General features: G+C 39.3%; 1 long non-coding RNA gene across 1 annotated transcript; it reads right to left on the bottom strand.

The window, feature by feature from the left end:
* Nucleotides 1-18,768, bottom strand: LOC106724348. Its single transcript, XR_001360109.1, has 3 exons — nt 18,737-18,768; nt 10,133-10,137; nt 1-10 (listed from the first exon to the last, which is right to left on the bottom strand). It is a non-coding gene; the product is annotated as an uncharacterized LOC106724348 (long non-coding RNA).
* Nucleotides 18,769-19,427: the final 659 nt, after the last annotated feature.

Below are 19,427 nucleotides of genomic sequence, written 5' to 3'. Positions count from 1 at the left end.
GCTCCCTCCTCTCTGGTTCCAGGGTGTGTCACCCGAGAACCACCACTGCCAAGTCACTGCAGCTCGGCAGCTCCTGTGTTGAGCATTTGCCCCCTGGTGGTCATTGCACATCATAGCTACCAGTCGGATGGTCGGATGGTCGGATGGTCACTTAGTCTTTTATATATAGATATGCACATTTTTATCCTGCTTATGATAAAACAAATCAAAAGAAGACTAATTTGTATGGATAATTTTAATTCCAAAAAAACATTTTTATGATGGTAAGAAAATTTTCATACTTATCTAAATGTCAAAGCTGTCACTAGTACTATTGAAGCCAGTCAAGTTCATTGCACTATACCCTAGAATTGACTCTGGAATTTGATAGTAGGAGCTGCGTTGCATTCACAGATGAGAGACAGGACTTTTCCCCCTACATCCTGGTGCTGGGCACAGGGCCAAGTTGTGACAGAGAAAATGGGGAGAAATACATCGACTGAGCTCTCTGCCCAACTCCATATCAGGCATGAGTCAGGTAGTGTACTAGCTTCCTGTCCTTTGGCTAGAAGCCCAAGAGTTCCCAGCCCCTGCCTCAACCTGTCGCACCCTTCCTGTGCTCTAGGGCACTTGTTCTGCTGCCCTGCCTGCCCAACCTTTCTTTATCCATTTTGAAAAACAAAATCCTCTGCTAATGGCACAAATAATCATTTTCCCACCCTCTCTACCCTTTAGCAATTCTCTTGCTAACATTTCAGCTTGAACTTATAATAACATTTATGATAATTTACCATAGACTGCTGACTTCAAACATTTAATTGGAAATGATGCAAACGTACCTTCAGAGAATAATATCAGATCTGGCAAGATTTTCTTTAGTGCAAACAAAGAAGAGGAACACCGAGTAAAATGTCATTGGAAATAATGCCCTCTTACTATAAAAAAACAACAACTCTCTTAACCCTTTCAAATAAATAGTATTAAAAAGAGAGCAAGGAATTATAAATGTTCAAGTGTATATTATTATCTATTGATATACTTTTTATTCAAACAATTCCTTCAGGAATATCATGCTTGAAAGTGACTGTGTCCTCATAAGGACCTTGTGAAGCCAGACTCCAATTTTCTCAGGGAACAGTAAGTCACAAAGCACACATAGAGCAGCTGAAGGGCACAAAACAACTCTAAGGGATCTACTTTTATTCTCGTTGTCTCTCTTATTGTAGCATTGACAGCTCTGATCTGTTCAAAATAAGAAGCTAGGCTAGAGAACCCCAGGCTACTAGGTAAAGAGTGTTATCATCCTACTAGAAGCCCAGCCCACGAAATCGCGTGGCCCCGCCCACCCGCATGTGCCTCTCTGAGCTCACAGCCCCACCCACCTGCACCCGTCTTTGGTCGTTAAGGCGTTAGGACCACAGGCCTTTTATAATATAGATAAGCAATGCCCCACATTCCTTAACACTTAGAAATTCTAAGTAAAAGACTTTTTGCCCACTCTAGTATTCTGAAAAGGAATTCACATACATAACTGAGGAAGATAATGGGCTACCTCAGGAAAATCAATCGCACATGCTGTCAGAGACAATGGGCGGTGGTATTCTTCACCAGACTTTGATCCCCTATGGTTTTTTCCCTGCTGGGTATTCTGTGAAGGAAATATTCACTGCTATCCTCCTCAGTTCTCTATTTTAGGTTCTGCTTTATGCCTGGCTGGTCAGCTATACATAGGCTCCCTCATGAGAGTGTTGTGTTCCTCCCTATAGCAATCAAGTCACTGACAATTTGTTGCAGTGACATTTTTTTGAGTGAACATTGCTAAACTATGAGGACCGCCCCCAAGTCAATATGAACAAAAATAATTCATCACCAGTGTCCCAGGGTGAATCCAAGAACTCTGTGACTTACAGATGTGGAACAAGACTAGAACATGCTTTGAGATTGAGTCTGCTTCCAGATGATATTCTTTTCTTCATCATCTATTATTAGCATTATTTCTATAAAATTATTTCTATTATATCTAATTCCTAAGAACCACTTAAAACATTTACATTGAAACACATACGTAATTTGACCTTTAAAATATGGGGGGGGGGCAGGGCGGAGTGACTTAGAGCATCCAAAGTAAGGGTTCTTGAGCTTTTATGAAAATTATAAATTTTCTCCCTAGAAAAATACAGATATCCACATTTTGACATCCATGGTTTTAAAAAAAAAACAGGTTGCAAACTCAACTGCCTAAGAGATAGGCAGGTAACAGAGAGGCCTGGGAGAAATATGGTAAGAAGGCAGGAAGCTTGAGGTGAACCAGGTCAGAACCTCATCTAAGCCCATCAGCTGTCAGTTTCTGTCTTCTTTGCCAGGTGCAATGTTACTGCAAAAGCTTCCAAATTCTCAAGAGAAAACCCAAGTTGAGAATTCTGTGTAAAATTTCTCAATGCCTAAGTTTTAGCAACTAATTTAGATTTGTTTAAAACACTGTGCAGAAGAATAAGAAAGCAAACAAAAAGAAATCACAGCTGTGGCTGAATGGCAAGTATCTGAAGCATATATATTCTGTGTTGTTTTCAAAAGAGATTTATTTTGTCTTGATAATAAGTCCTTATGTGAAAAAGCTGGTATTTTCTCACAGAAAATTAACTATGTAAAGTGCTGTTGTCACTTCGCCTTTACAAGATGAAAACTTCAAGAGTATCTGAGGATAACGCCAAGGATTTCCTAAAGAAGCCACTTCAGCCTTATAATGTAAATGAAAACTTTCATTAAAGCCACAGTTTTCCAGAAGACAGAAAATTTTGTCCTAAAAATTCCTGAGGGTAGTAGCTACTAATCAGGGGCTTCAACCTTTAAAAGGGCTTACAGCTATAAGAGCATATTTATTCTTGAACAGACTTCAAGCTGATTGGCCAACCAAGATCAGCTAGATACAAAATGTTCCCTCTGATGACTCTGGGAATTGAACTGTGAAATAGAGTTATTTGGAATTGTCCATGCAAGTGATAAAGAGCATCTGCATATAGTAGTCATTTGGTTCCTATCACTAAAGGCAGCACTAAGGTTTCAGTCAGCTCAACTTGAGGCAAATTACTAAGTAAACCTAATATGACTATATTTCTCAGAGAATTTTTTTATTCCCCTCCCAAACAGGTGGTTACCTTTGATGGCATAGACCCAACCATCTTCTGAGGGTGCCTGGAAAAGCAGCAGGAATAAAGCTTCAATCCTGCTCAGTGTTCATTCACACAGATAGATGCAAATAAACACACTATTTTGAAAAGGTTCCCTAATGTCAACCAGTGTATGTGCCCCCAAAGCTAATTGTGCCACCAGGAAACAGTAAAACAAAAGATAAACTTCTATAGCCTAATAGTGTCTCCCTGTCCCGTTAGAATGGTCCCATCATGTGGTTGGGCATTTATCTGGCTGCAAAGCATCCAAACTCATTTTCCTGGCCCCTCTGGAAATTCCGTAAGCTACTTATTGCCATAAAATAGACCTATTGTGCTTAGCCTGTCTAGTTTGTTCCAGAAACTCTGAGCTCTCACTGTTAAAATACCAGGACTCCAGTGGAGAGGACTCTTCTTATGTTTTATGAGACGGGAAGGTTGTGCTCTAAGCACTTGGGCTCCCAGACTCCCCAGAGTCCCCTGCCTCAAGAATGGCATAGAAGCAGTGAGGCAACCAACCAGAAAGGAAGCCGAGGTTCCATCAGTAACCGGTGTTTGTTTGACTAACTGCCAATGACTAATGGACCCAGCTCACTGCTTTGACTCTGTAAAAACCTGAGAACTTTTGCATAATTCTGGCTGAGAGGGGAGGGTGATATGAGCAACAATGACAAGATTGAATTTCCTGCCAGCTAAGCAAGAGAGAAGTGCTGAGATAAGTTTAAATTGATTTTTTTAAAACTGAGAACTATTATTATTTCTTGCACTCCTGCATTTATTGAGAAAGGTTTATATCCATGATAACAATGATAATAATTGTACTCATAGCAAATTTAACAACACTGACGTATAGTGCATTTTGGCTTATGCAGCATTTTCATTTATATGATCCAGACTGTGATCAGCCTGCATTAGTATCAGCATTCCAACAAAACACATAACACTTCTCATCCATGCTTACTAGGTTAGTGACACCACAAAGTAGAATGATCAAAGAGAAATTCCAATTAAGGAAATGAAATAGCTATTGAGCATCAAGTCAAGAAATAATGAGCTAAGAGATCTTATTGAAGAGGAATGTAAAAAATCAAATATATTTCTAAAACATGATATTTTTGCAATATTCAGAACTAAGGAATAGTTTCCACTTGCTATCTTAGATGCAAAATTGACAGTCTCCTGGTATGAATATTATTCTCTCAGAAGAAGCTACTGTTTGGGAAAGCTGTCAGTACTAATGGAGTGAGCTCAATGCTCCTAGGTATTCTGATTTGAATAGTAAGGTTAACTTCCTCAGCTACAGACCCAGTTTCTCAAATTAACTTTAAATGGTGTCTGGATGAGAGGAAAACTGTTTTAAGGGAATGAATGCAGTTTATTGGATCTCAGTAATGTTGCTCAGTCCAATCCAAATAAAACTGAATCTAGCTCATGGAACACCGCATTAAGATCGGCAGATGTGTCTTTTCTAATGATAACATTTTAAAATTTAATTGAAAATATGCATTTTAATAAGGGAACTTTATTTATTCAACAAATATTTACTAAGGATTTACTATTTGTTAGGCACTGTTCTTGTACACACACACACACACACACACACACACACACAACATACACCAAGTGGTGATAAGCTCTATAAAGGAAAGTAAAACAGGTAAAGAACTTGATAAGATCAGCTGGGAGGAGTCCTATATTAGATAAGGTCTAGATGCTCAGGAAAGGCCCCTCTGGCCTCACAGATGAGAGATCAGAATGAAGTGAAGGCATGAGCCATGAAGACGTCTCAGAGACAAGCTCGGTGGACTGAAAGCATATCCAGTGCAAAGGCCCTGCAGCCAAGTATGCCTGGTGTGATTGAAGGACAGCTCAAAGGCCAATGTGACTAGAGCACAGTGATCAAAATGAAGGTAGAAGGTTGAAGATGAAGTCAGACAGAGCAGGAGCCGAACCATGTAGGTTGTGGGATGGTCTTGAGTTTTACAATAGATGAGAGTAGAAGACTTTGGAGGATCTTGAATTGGGCAGCTATATGGTATGGCTTGTGTATGAAAGCATCAGTCAAGCTGCTGAGAGAATAACAGATTGCAGGGGGCGAAAGAGAAGCAGGCAGGCCAGTCAGAGTGAAAGGGAGAGATGATCATTGCTTAGAATAGTGTGGGGATGGTGAAACTAGAGCATATGGATAGATTTCATGGATAGAATAAACAGAATGTCCTGATCTGCAGGGGGCGAAAGAGAAGCAGGCAGGCCAGTCAGAGGCTGTTGCAATAGTGAAAGGGAGAGGTGATCATTGCTTAGAATAGTGTGGGGAAGGTGAAAGTAGAGCATATGGGTAGATTTCATGGATAGAACAAACAGAATGTCCTGATTGATTGGATGTGGGAGTCGGAGAGAAGGAGAGCCCATGATTACTCCAAGTTTTTTGGCTTAAGCACCTAAAGCAGCTGGAGGGGCTACTTTCTGAGTCAAAGAAGACTATAGCAAGGATCAGTGGCAGAATTAAACATTTCATCTTGGACACCTTAAGTTTTAAAGGTTTATTAAATCTCCAAGAGAAATTTCTGAGAGTAATAGTATATCTGAGTCTAGCATTCAGTAGAGAGGTCAAGGCTAGAGCACTCACTCTGAGAGTCATAGCATCTGTGTTGCATTTGAAACCACGGCACTGGGTGAGAACCATTCCCATGATGGGGCAGACTCTGCCTGCAGAGAACTCTTTAATTAAGGTGTTTCAATACTAACAATAACTTACACAACCTATACCACCATTATAAAACCTTTAACAAACTGACAAAAAATAAGAAAAAATGAGAAAATTACAGCAAATAGTGTAAATATATCCTTTAGAGGATATATTTTTTCAAAAATATATACCAGATATATAATACAAACATGTGGAAGAGGTTGGCAAGGGGTTGAGCACAAAGGCAAATCTTACAATCACTCCCTAAGAATGTTTCTGTGTTGGGTTGCATTAGAAAGGGCAAAGTGGTGGTTAAAAAAAAAATAGCACCAACTCTGTGTTGTTTTACCCACTGTCATCAATGCCAGCAAATTCATCTCAGCTCCAAATCAGTGGTCCTGGGCTCGGGGCAGTTGGCAGCCGTGGTTATACCTGGGTCAGCCCGCATGCTGCATTTCCCTTGCTTTCAGGACAAAGCCTTTGATTGCACTCTAGCAGCACTAATTCATTATACATTACAATTGCCAAGAAAGAGAAAGATTTTACCCTAAACTTACAGAGACATAAAAAACATTAAGTAACCTTACCAAGGTCACACCACAGTCTATCTATGGAACCCGGCATAAGCCCTTTGAATATTCACCAGTGAAATATTTAATATTAAAAACAAGTTTTCTCAACGTACCACCAAAAGTAATGAACACTGCATTTTGTGTATAGAATGAAAAATGAGAATGCTCTAAGGGAAAACAGTGAAATGACTCACTATTGGTTCTAGTTGAAAGAAAAACACTCGTTACAAATGTCCCTGTGTTTCAAGCCATGTTCTAAAGAAATTCTGAAAACCTTTTACAATTTGTAAGGTCAAGATACTCCAGCTTATTGTAAAATGGGCTATAGTCAAAAGAGCCCTTCGCTGTAGTTGGAGTCAAAAGACCTGGGTTTGAGTTCTGATTTCAATTACCACCCGAGTGACCTTGGACAATCACTTATGCTCTCTGAGCGTCAACTCTATTATCTGTAAAAATGAGAATGATAAGACAATCACTATCATGGTTGGTGGTGGGGGGGTGCGGGGGGGCTTAGCAAGGATAACAGAAGTGAAAACTGTGCAGGTCGCAAATTGCTATACAAATAAAAGGTATTATTATAGGGAAAGGACACGAAAAGTATTTTCTCAGTTAGAAAATGAATGCATAACCACAGCTCGGAATTTCATTTAGGTTTTAAGCATAAAAAGCTCTGCCAAATGGAAATGGAGATGTGAAGTCGGGAGTATTGGCTACTTTTCACTGCATTGGAACAGTGTGCCCTTGTTGGTCTGAACAAATCTGTCCCTTACTCGTTGTCAGGCAGCCTAATATCATAAATCCTGAGGGATGTGATGAACTCATTTGGCCAAGGTTTTCAGCTTGGGGCTAAAAATCTTGTGGAGCAAGCACTCTGGCCTCGCAAAACCACCGCGGAGTCATTAGTGTCCATATTGAGCAGATCAGGCTCTGATTCAGGCTTTATCACAAGCCATACCTTTGATATATTTTTCATGTTCACTGCATTAAACATTAATATGTGTATGTCACAATAAAGAGTGCAGTTTTTCATTAAATAAATAAAGAAGCACCGAACTTGAACAACAAAAGAACCATTTTAAAGCAGATTTCATATAGCAAGGAAAATAAAGCGATGTTGTCATTACACTTAAGAATTGCAGACATGACTTATAAGGAAATGGTAGAAAGGTCAGACAGAGGGAATAAAATCCTTGACATGTCAAGTAAAGAAAATCGTGGCTGCTTTTTTTCCTCGGAAGCCTGTAATGCAGTCAACATAATTCCTCCAGTGCGTTTCATACAGAAAGACCCAACTGAAAACGAGCGTGACTCACAGCTAGAAAGACAGCATAATTCATGCAAGAGCTACCGAGATTTCCCAGTGAACTCTGTCCTGCTGTTTTTGCCTTCCAAAAATTTTAGGAGTTCCATTAAAATTTGAAGCAGGGACATCAATATAGCACATGTCATACCATTTCTTCAGAAAAAAAAAAAAAAGTTCTGAATGTATTGCCCTTATAAGTAAGCCATCATTCCCATAGGGTAATACTAAATTTTATTAAATGAATAACCTCATTTTAAGAATGCTATTAAGCCTGAGTAATTTTTTAAAAATATATTTTATTGATTTTTCACAGAGAGGAAGGGAGAGGGACAGAGAGCTAGAAACATCGATGAGAGAGAAACATCGATCAGCTGCCTCCTGCACACCCCCCACCGGGGATGTGCCCGCAACCAAGGTACATGCCCTTGACCAGAATCGAACCCGGGACCCTTCAGTCTGCAGGCCGATGCTCTATCCACTGAGCCAAACTGGTCAGGGTGAGCCTGAGGAATTTTTAATAACAACATCTCTCCCATAAGGAAAACATAAAGGTGTTTGTTCGTGGTGTTTTGGTCCTTTTGTTAGTTAGGAAATATAATCTATTTTATTAAACTGCCAAGTTCATAAGTGAATGGAGTTTATTTCTATTAATATGATGGCACAACCATAGTTAAAGTACTCTGATTGTTTTAGAGCAAAAGAGACAATTTTGCAATTTGCAGTGTAATTGGACAATTGCTTTTCCATTAACTTGGATCTTAAATTTCTGAAAAGTTGCATGTATAACATCTATATTATCTATATCTATATGTAAATGATATAGATGATTAGATAGATAGATAGTCATTATATAGAGAGACAGAGAGAGATATGAGGGGTGGGGTTGGAGAGTGTGTGTGTGTGTGTGTGTGTGTACTGCTAGAAAAAAAAACAGATGTTGACCACAGCTCTCACAAAATCCATAGTGCAGTTTTGGCTGATGACTTATAGCAGTGATGGCGAACCTCTGACACGCGAACTCATTTTTTTGGTTGATTTTTCTTTGTTAAATGGCATTTAAATATATAAAATAAATATCAAAAATATAAGTCTTTGTTTTACTATGGTTGCAAATATCAAAAAATTTCTATATGTGACACAGCACCAGAGTTAAGTTAGGGTTTTTCAAAATGCTGACACGCCGAGCTCAAAAGGTTCACCATCACTGACTTATAGTTAAGATAGAGTGGAAATTGGGTGAGATGAAAATGGTGGTGGTGATGGTGTGCAGGGGAAATAGTAGAGACATTGGAACGGCTTTTTCTTGAGAAGACTTTCTTCCTGAACCAAAGAAATAGAGGTAATAAGAAAGTCTAGGCAGATGAAAGAGGCATTTCTGGGATAAGATTCATCCCATTTGGATCTGACCAATGTCAAAGGTGCAGGAAAAGAACAGAGTAGAAAATGACCCTGGTGTTGGGAGCTTAGGATTGGGTAGGGAAGTGACACCATGAACTGAGTTCAAAGTAAAGGAAGAGCCACTTGGGAAGAATGATCATAAATTCCATTTGCAGGGGGATAAAGGCTGCCTCTGATTCAGCCAGATGGAGACATAAAGTCAGTGTTGGGGACTACAAATCTGGAGTCAGGGAGGAATCTGAGGCAGAGCTTCTAAAACTTTAATGTGCATAGAAATCATTAAGGGATTTTGTTAACATGCATATTCTAATTCAGTGGGTCTGTGGGAGAGCAGAGCTTCTGCATTTTTTACTAGCTCTCAGGTGATGCCAAATTGCTGGTCCAGGCACGACACTTTGAACAAGGCTCTCACTAAAATGAAGTAAACTGTACAAATAGGGTCCCTCATGTTGGAGGGAAATGAGCCTCAGATATGGACAAGCCAGGGTAGTCCATAAACTGACAGAGAAATAAGATTATAGCATGTAATATAATTTTGTTTGGCTTTATTTCATGTTTTCCCTTCCAGATGGAAACTCAATAAGGGATGCATGAGTTTAATCACACACACACACACACACACACACACACACACACACACACACAATTCCATTTAAAATGACTGCATTGAACACAAACCTAAGATGTAAATTGGTGAATGTGATCATCTTGGAAGCTGCAGTGCCAAATCAGAGGACAGAGTGATGGGTATGTTCACAGATTTCCCTGAGGGAAATGCTCCCGATTCTATTTTTGCCACCAGCTTCTGTGTGACTATCTGGGGATCCCATTCTTCCTCCATTAATTGAAGAATTTGATCTAGAATACCTTATTTTTCTCTCCGTTTCCCCACTGAATGTTGTACCCCTACTAAATCATTTATCTGAGTTGACTTCTATTGGCCATTTGGTGGGTGCTTCTGCCCTTCCATGGGGTGTCCATTGGGAAAGAGACCATATTTAGATCCTTTCTATGTTCAATCCCAAACCCTGCCTTACACATAGCCTTTGCTTGTAATAGCCGTTCACTGACATTCTGATTCCCTAATTTCAAAGTTAGCATCACTGTAAATGCTGTCATGTCTTAGTAAAAAGACTGCACAGTAACCTGGACCAGTCTCTTTGCTGTGCAACCATCTGCTCAGTGTATGTCCCTCTGCTGCATGAGGTTGGGTGGGTGGGTGAGGGGTCTCAGAATCAGGGCTAAGAGATGACCTGAAGCTTTGAGAAGTGTGAGAACTGATTCTGATTCCTCCAAAATTTGCTTCTGTCTTTCTGTTTACAATCTCAACATTCAGGTTATGGGCCCTTGGAGCTAATATCATCCAAATGTACAGACACTGTACTCTGATGCCTGGGCCTCAGACATTAGGAGGGAAGTGAGCTTACACTGGGTCCTTATTTACAATGAACCTGCTCCATATCCACTTCCTTGCAGTCGATATTCCTTCCTACAGGCCACACCTGGGTATCCCCATTAGCTGGAACCTGAATGGTTTCCTATACTGACATATTATATCTATAGTCCTTCTTGCCCACATAAATGTCATTTTTAAGCAAGATGTATCACTTCTTTGAGTTCCTGACTTTGTCACATTCCCCAAATACAGATTATGCCTTTGCTACCTTTATCTTGACTTTGTACCCAACTAAGCTGTTGTGCCTCATGAGTCTCTTGTCACAATTGCTACCTTTATCTTGACTTTGTACCCAACTAAGCTGATTGCTGTTGTGCCTCATGAGTCTCTTGTTACAGTCTTCTGATAACTTAAGTTGTCCTAATGGCCTTCCTAAACACCCTCTTCAGTACCATCTGTTCCTCTTGGCACTCACAAGCACCAGTAGCTTCTTTGGGTACATTCTGTTTATAATCCTTCCTGGCATTGTCATCACACTCCAGTGACACAGCTCATCGCCCCAGCGCTCAGTGGCTGCCACGATGAGAGCGAAGCCGTGTGAGGTCCAGGAAGCTGCTCATCCAGACTCTAGTCTGATGATCACCACACCCGAATTATGGCTTGTGAAAGGGCCATCCGAACACATTGGCATTATTATGCTCTTCTAATGTGAGAATCCAGTGCAGTGCAGCAAAGAGACCTGGAGCGAGGCACCGCCAAATGGCTCTGCTCCTTATAATATGATGACAAATCTATACAGCAGGTGCCAGGCTAATGCTGCTCTTGACTAGAGTAGGTTTGAAAGCAACACCGACAATAACGTCTACTCTGCAATCAGCCAAGAGTAGCGTGTACCGAGCACCCAGACAACACAGGTGCCCAGTTAACCCATCGGGTTTGCAAACAAAAGGACATGGTGCCTTTCCCAAGAAAGTCCACCACCACACACACACACATGTCTTCCAACACCTTCAGGAAGTAAACGCAGATTTTGTAAATTCATTCTTAACCATCGTGATGGAGCTAAATGATCTGTATTTCTCCCTCTGATTCCCTCATTGATCTTTGAACCTCTGTTAAGTCATTCATCTGTGCTGGCGCTCTATCAGCCTTTAGAGTGGTTTCCTCTGCCCTTCCATGTGGTGCCAGTCTCGGAAAGGCAGGGACCACAATCAGCTTCTTTTAATGCTCAACTCTCCATCCTCGCACAGCCCTTTACTCACAGGAGGGTGTTCACTAAATGACTGACTAAATTCCAACTCGAACATTCTATGACCATTTTAAATAGGTGAAGAGGGCCTATTTCCTCCAACATCTCATATGTTTATCAGTAGATAATATTCAGTAATATCTCTTAAAGGGTTATACTGTATAATATTACAGCTATAAAAAGTCTTAGATATCATCTAATCCCAAACCAGGCCCCTTCGGTGAAGGAAAAGAAAGCACCAAAAGCCAAAGGAACTTCCCAAGCTAACTAGGTTCATTTGTGCCAGAACAATGAGCAGAACCCAGGCCTTATCTCCTCCAGTCTGACGCGGGGACTGGCACACCCACTCTGCTGTGGTCATTTTGAGCTGCTCGCCACTACTGTCTCCATCGTGCTTCACCCAACTCGGCCTTCTGAACTCCTAACTCAAAGGCGAGCATAAAAGATGGCATGTTGTTTTCCTAATAGCATCCTATCAGCATCCAAGGCTATTTAGCCTTTTAGGGCACACATCATAGGTAGCTCTACCTCAAGTTCTCAAGAAAGTTTTCTTCAATAAACAAAGGTCCTTCGTGAGGACTGTCCATTCAGAGAAAGGCCCTAGGCCAGGCCACTCTGCTTCACATCACTCACCATGCAGCCCTTCCAGTGGTGTGAATGGGGGCTGTGGTGTCTTAGATTGTCATGTTTTCAGCCTCACAGCAATTACTGTCCAGCCAGTTGCTATGTCAGTGTCCATAGAAGTGACAGTTTGCTATATCCTTTCCTTTGGTCTAGTATGAATTTTTCAATGAGCAGGACTGAGAGGAGAGGACGTTTAGAAAAAGGAGTACTGGTCATAAAGACTATAAAAAACCTTTGTTTAAAATAGAAAAATAGAATAATGATGAGTTTTATAACACTGACTCTCAACCCTGCCCATAGAATGGAACCATGAGTGGACTTCTAAAAGCACCTGTACTTGGACCCAGTCGAGATCATTTAAGTCAGAATTGATGGGGGTATGTCCATGTCTCCAACGTTCCCCAGGCAGTCCCGATATGCAACAGAGCTAAGATCACTGAGGTACACTTTTCTGATTCCTCTATGTTGATGTCCTAGTGGTTTTTCCCCTCCATCCACCATGCATGAGGTCTAGGAACGTTATCTCTTTCAGTCACAGAGGCTCACTAAAGCACTGAATGGGGCAAGGGAGTGTTTGTGAGGGAGATAAAATGGACATCCTCCAGGAAAGCATGTTAGAATCTCATGGGGAGGTGGGGGAGGGGTGGGGGGTAAGGAGAAGCAAAGAAAATGTGTGTTGACAGAAAAAAATTCCTCCCAGTGTTTCAGACCTCCAACCTCCTTGATGGTCCTAGACCTTTTCCAGGATTTTTCCTCTCCTTCCTTGGTCATATGGAAGTAACATCTAATTTCCTCTCACCTTGCTCCAGGCTCTGGTGCAGGGAAGTATTCAATAAGGCTCCTTGTTTCTCCTGATGGCTATCTTTAGTTCAAGTCTGGTTTTATTGCTTTTGGCTGAAGGCTATTTCAGAGCTTACAGAGCAAATTCTGCTGTAACCTGATCCTCCAAGTGAGTTATAGCATGGGACTGAGCACCTATGTATACAAAAGAAAATAAAAAGTAACATTTTAGAAGCAATTTTTAAAACAAATCATGACTTGGATTATATTGTCATATCTAAAGCAGCTTTAGTTCTGACTTTTTAAACAGCCATTTCAAAAAAGTCAGCATCTTAAATTTATTTACTCGTCTGTGTTAGGTGAGAGACAATGTGCATTTTGGGTAGAGTATTGATCTGGAGTAAATATTAGTTGAAATTTATTTGAAAAGCACTTGACATGAAGCCACATAGATAGTAAGAAAATAGATATATACAAGACCTGCTTTATCAAGCCTCCCATTGCGGGCCTATTGGCTGGCAGGTAAATACCAGCTGGTCATTAAAGTGTGAGTTTGGGAGGAATAACGGTGTCAGGGAGACTAAGTTACTATGAGCACTTTGGTTCTCCAGTTTCACTTTTCTTGAGCTCTAGGGGAAAATGCATTATATGAAAAGAAAACATCAGTCTCCAAAAGATAAGTAAATAAGAGTTAATCAGTGCAACATGGAAAGTGAACATATAATTTAATAAAGTAAGTCCCGGAACATTTTCCCTTCAATTATCTGTGTTCAATTAGTACAATTTTTCATGGGCTTATGGTGAATTAAATTAAAAAGACAAGATAAAAAGCAAAGCCATGAGATTTTTAAAAAATACAACTAAAGTAAAGAGATACATATAATTTTAATTTGATTAAATCTGTTTTTGCCTTGTTAAATAGTGCTTTCATTATTCAGAGGTTACCTTGAAAAGGGGGGAAAAACTATTAACAAAGTATTAAACATAGCACAAGGAAATATTCCACTTAATTAAAAAACATATATAGTGCATCTACCTGGAGACAGGCAGTGTGCTTTGAGTCCATAATGGAGCCCATGCCTTTTCTCAAGGAGTTTACATCAAGTGTCACATCCCAGGCAAGACTTCTGGTACCCTGTAGACCAGGCCGGGTCTCTGAGACACCCTCTCATAGGGCCCTTCCCTTTTCCTTCTATAGCACTTTCTGCGACAGTCTTAGAGATTTGTTTTGAAATGTATCAATGTCTGTGTTCCTAGACCATCAGCTTCATCAGGGAAGTCACTGTTTTTGTTTCTCTCTAATGGATTCCCAGAAGCTAGAATAGTGCCTGGACAGAAAACATGTTCAATGAATATTTGTCAAAGACTAAACCAATGAATATCAATGACTAAAATAGAAGATAAGAAGTAATAAGTAATTAAAGAGAGAGAAGAAACAGGGAAATGGCCACATGTCTAATTGGTAAGAAAAAAAATTCATAAAGTGGAAGACTTTTTCCCCCTAAAATGACATATTATTGAATTGTTTCTCCAAGAGGGGCATGAGTTTTTTAGAAGCCTTTGTATTGTTTGTAATATTCTCATTGAAGTGTAATTGACATACAATAAACTTCACATGCTTAATGTGTGCAATTTACTACATTTGACATCTCTATATACCTGTGAAACTGTAACCACAGCAGAGATCCATCATCTCAAATAAGTGTCCTTGTGCCCCTGTTCCTCCCCGAGTCTCAGTGCCTTGATAACCGCTGATCTCCTTTCTGTTACTCTGGATGAATCTGCATTTCCTAGAGTGTCACATGAATGGAATCATAAAGTATACACTCTTTTTTGTCTGGCTTCTTTTACTTGGCATAATTATTTTAAAGTTTACCAATGCTAATTGTGTATATTAGTCATTTATTCATTTTTATTGCTGAGTAATATTAGATTATATGCCTACATCACAATTTATTATCCATTTAGCTATTGATGGACAGACATGTAGGCTGTTACCAGTTTTTTAATATTACCAATTAAGTTTCCATCATATTCACATATAAGTCATTGTGTGGGTATATGCATTCATTTCTATGGCATAAAAACTCAGGAGCAGAATGGCTGATGATATGGTATACACATGATCAAATTTTTAAGAAGAGTTTACTAAAATAGTTGCTTCATTTAAGGTGTCCTATAATAGTTTATGATAGTTACAGTTGCTCCACACCCTCACAAAACTTGGTAATATCAGTCTTTTAAATTGCATGCATTCTAATAGGTATATAGTGGTGTCTCCTGGTTTTAATTTGCATTTCTCTACAATCTACTGATGTTGAATGCCTTTTCATGCTTATTTCCATCCATAAATATACTTTGGTAAAGTATCTCTTCCAATCTTTTTCCTACATTATATTACTTTTGGTATTTTATTATTGAATTTTGAGCATTTTTATATAATCTGGATACAAGTTTTTATCAGAAAGGTGGTTTGCAAAAATGTCATATCAGCCTGTGAATTGGCCTTTCATTCTCCTAACAGTATCTTTTGAAGAGCAGACAGCTTTAGTTTTAATGAAGCCAGAGTCATAGCTGAAATCCTGCAGAAGGAGAATCCTGCCTGGCTGGATAGCTATTTGCTTTCTAGTTTACCCAAAGGAAGTGGAGTCATTGCTGAAATCTGTGTTCACGAGGCAATAATTTGGATATGCATCACTAGTCATCATGCTGCCTTCTCAGATCTAATTTTCAAACCAGGAAAGTACTGCAATGACTACTCACATACACTCCCTGGGCCTGAACAGCACCCTAGTGTTAGGCATTCACTAATTAGACAACCTATCTCAGAAGGCTTCTATCCACCCAAGTGTATTACTGATTTTCAGCTCCATCTCTCTGCAGGTTTAATGGCAATAATCCAATAAGGAACATGGCTTAGAAAAAAGTTGTTACCTTTGTAGTTCTGCAGACTTACTGTGGACTGTAGAAAACCTATTCCCTAGGTGTTTGGCTAATTGCACACTATCATCAAGGTTAGCATGCCCCTTTGTTCTTGCAAAATCAGTTAGAATAAGCCATTAACTTTCTATTAGACCAGCATTAGTGGATCAGTGTGTTGATCCCCTTCTGATAGAAAATTTATATACAATAAATAATTTAGCATTGAAATTTACATTACACAGACATTTCCTGGTGTGATATCAGGGATTATTATCTGGAACAAATTATTGGTCAAAAAATCAGTTGTAAAATATCAAAGATAGAAAATCACCATTAAACCAACACACCATCAAGTGACAAAGAGGAAAATTCATCAACTCTCTTATTTAAACATTTATACAAAATTGTAAGTTATATTTGGAAAATCAGTATGTGTTTCAGAATTAAAGAAAAGCCAACAAGAAGGAAAATCCTCATACAGGTTTTTAAAAATTATTTATTTAAAACTGTGTATGCCTCTTTAGCACAACTTTAATCTTTACTTGTGAATGGGAGAAACATTCCAGATAAAACAAGAGATTCTGCATTGAATGTACACCTAAAAATATGTAATAATCCATGTCAGAGGAAGAACAAGGACTTTGATATTTACTAGAATAAAACACACATGCCTTTTTAGATTTTAGAATATTATAGTTATATCTTTTCTTTTCATCTCAATATATTCCCTCACCTAATAGAAATCTTATTAAAAATATCAACTATAACCGGAGACAATACATAATACATATAGATTCCCAGAAATATTTTTAATCGATGGCTACTACTTGAACAAGAACATGAGATGAAGAAATGCATTATTGCAAAATTAATCAATTAATAAAATATTATCAAATTAGAGCATCCAAAGAATGTTAAAAGTTGGCATAAGAAAATTTTTCTCCCTGTCTTGGGTTAAGCATCATTCATTTAATTCACAATCCTTTTAAAATAACATCAATGTAATTGTCCTTTCATCTTTCAAAGAGGGTGCACATAATATTTTCTCCTGGGTGGGTAGAAAAAAAAATTTCTCTTCCCATTCCCTCCAGAATCTAGACTAAATTTGCCCAGATCTGGCAGAGAATTTCTTTCTGAGTCTCCAAAGTCACCACAAAACAAATATCCAAAATGCAATGCAACAATATATCAAAGCAGAAGTTGTGGTGTGGTGACTATGTAATAGGAGTAAGTCACCAGCACAGAGCCCGAGGATTCCAGGTTCTAGTCATCACCTGTCACATCATCACCTGCCACATCAGTTCACCACCCACAGCATAATAGCGCAATGGGCGAGGGGAATATTTATTTTCCCCTCCTTCTTCTCTAAAAATGATAAAACTGAAATAGAGTTGGGGTGAGATTCTTTGTTGGTTGTTGAACCCTCTGATCAAAATAATGAAAATGTCACAAAATCCCTGGTTACTAGTATTTACATCCTTTCCCTATAATCCATTTTGAGTGAGATATGACAAGGGACAGCTGAAGCCTATGTGTGCTTCCTGTCAGGAAGGCTCTTCAGCATCTGAAGTATCAGTCTGGACCAGGATCTGGACCGGGGGAAGACAGCAGAGAGCTGGCTCTGGTTCTGACATTGGAAGAAAATTAATGGTGGGAAATTTATGACAGTGTGCATGCCCATTAAATAATTAGTATATGTATCTTTCAGTGGACAGCAGGACTGGTGTAAATGCCTTTGAAGTAGGGACATCAAGTATCATCTTACATATTGCTGAGCCTTTCTTAAATATTAGCTTTAATCCTGGCTGCTATCACATCAGCTAGAAGTCTTATCTGCTTTTCAGTAATAAAATGACTAAAGCCCAGAGAAGGTAAATAGAGTTATCAAAGTTGCGGAATTTAGGAGATGTTTCACAATAAGAGATGTAAACACAAGCCATGCTGCTAAAAAGCTTAATTCTTTAACCACTCTTACTACTGTCTCGTATTCTATTATAAGCACTCCAGAACTTGGCAGTTTTGTGTGGTTTTTTTTTTTTCAAATGAATCACCAGTTTGATGCCAGGATCAAATGGATGAGCCTTAGAGGAACTTATATTCTTTCACTTGCCCCAAGTCTGAGCTAACAAGGAAGAAACTAGGGATATCATGGTGCTATGTTTTCAAGAGTCACTTCCCTTTTTTTAAATATGGGTCCTACTCTTGACATGCAACTCTTAGCTTTGTTGGAGGCAGGGAGTGCAGAGGGTATTTCTGTGCCTTGTAGAATATTAAGCAGCACCCCTAACCTGTACCCACTAGATAGAGCTATCCATCATCCCCAACAGTGACAGCCAAATGTGTCTCTAGACATTGTCAAATGTCCCTGGGGGACAAAATTGTCCCTTGCTAAGAAGCACTGATCTAGAGTTCCGTTTAAAGTGTTTTTATCTTAGGAGATGACAAGTTTTATCCAATAACAGGGATTTAAACTGAGATTATAAGGGAAGGATTGGGTTCAGGTTAATTTTGGGAAGATGAGACAGGACTGGCTGAAGGTCACAGAGACACACTTCCACCTAAAGCAGTTCCGAAAACACTCACCAAGTGTTGAAGAGAGCCTGGGGCTGTAAGAAGAAAGCAGAACCACCCTGACCTTGGGACCCACCATCAGGCATCACCTCCTCCAAGTCTGCCTGAGGCTGGCCCTGCCACAGCAAGGCCTTTGTGGGATGGGTAATGCCTTTGATTTTAATTTGCTGACTCACCAGTTAGTCTCCCCACCTGAACTGTCTGGAAGATGGAACTGGATTTAAACTTTTAGAAAAATGACAGAGTAAAAAAAAAAATCTATGTTCCCTGAGGTCACAGCACTAGTTTATACAACTTCAAAGGCATAAAACTCCACTTGGATCGAAGTAAAAAGCTCCTCTGAGGCCACAACCTTAGCAGTCTCCAAGTGTTTTACCTCCAAAGTTTTCTGCTGCTGTTTCAGGACTTCTTTTGTTTTGTTATTTTTTTTTTCTATATAATTTTTAAGAAGTTTTTTATTTTTTATTTTTTTCCATTGCTTTAGACCCAGACTATATGAGTTCAACTCCTGGCTCTGTCACTATCTGTGTGTCCTTGGGCAGATGACTCATACTTTGTGCCTCAGCCTTCTCTAAAAATTAGGAGAAATAAAGGAACAAATACCATTAAGCAAATTGGAAGACTAAACCAGCTAATATTTATTAAACACTTATGGCAGTTCCTAGCACATAGTAAATACTCAATAAATGTTAGCAGTTATTATTATTATTGCTTATTATTATTATTATTATTATTAACAGCTAGCATTCAGGTACCCATTATGTGCCTACCTCTATGCTA

The sequence above is a fragment of the Myotis brandtii genome, unplaced genomic scaffold, assembly GCF_000412655.1.
Source record: "Myotis brandtii unplaced genomic scaffold, ASM41265v1 scaffold8, whole genome shotgun sequence".
Taxonomy (NCBI): domain Eukaryota; kingdom Metazoa; phylum Chordata; class Mammalia; order Chiroptera; family Vespertilionidae; genus Myotis; species Myotis brandtii.
This window is presented reverse-complemented; position numbering and strand designations above follow the sequence as displayed.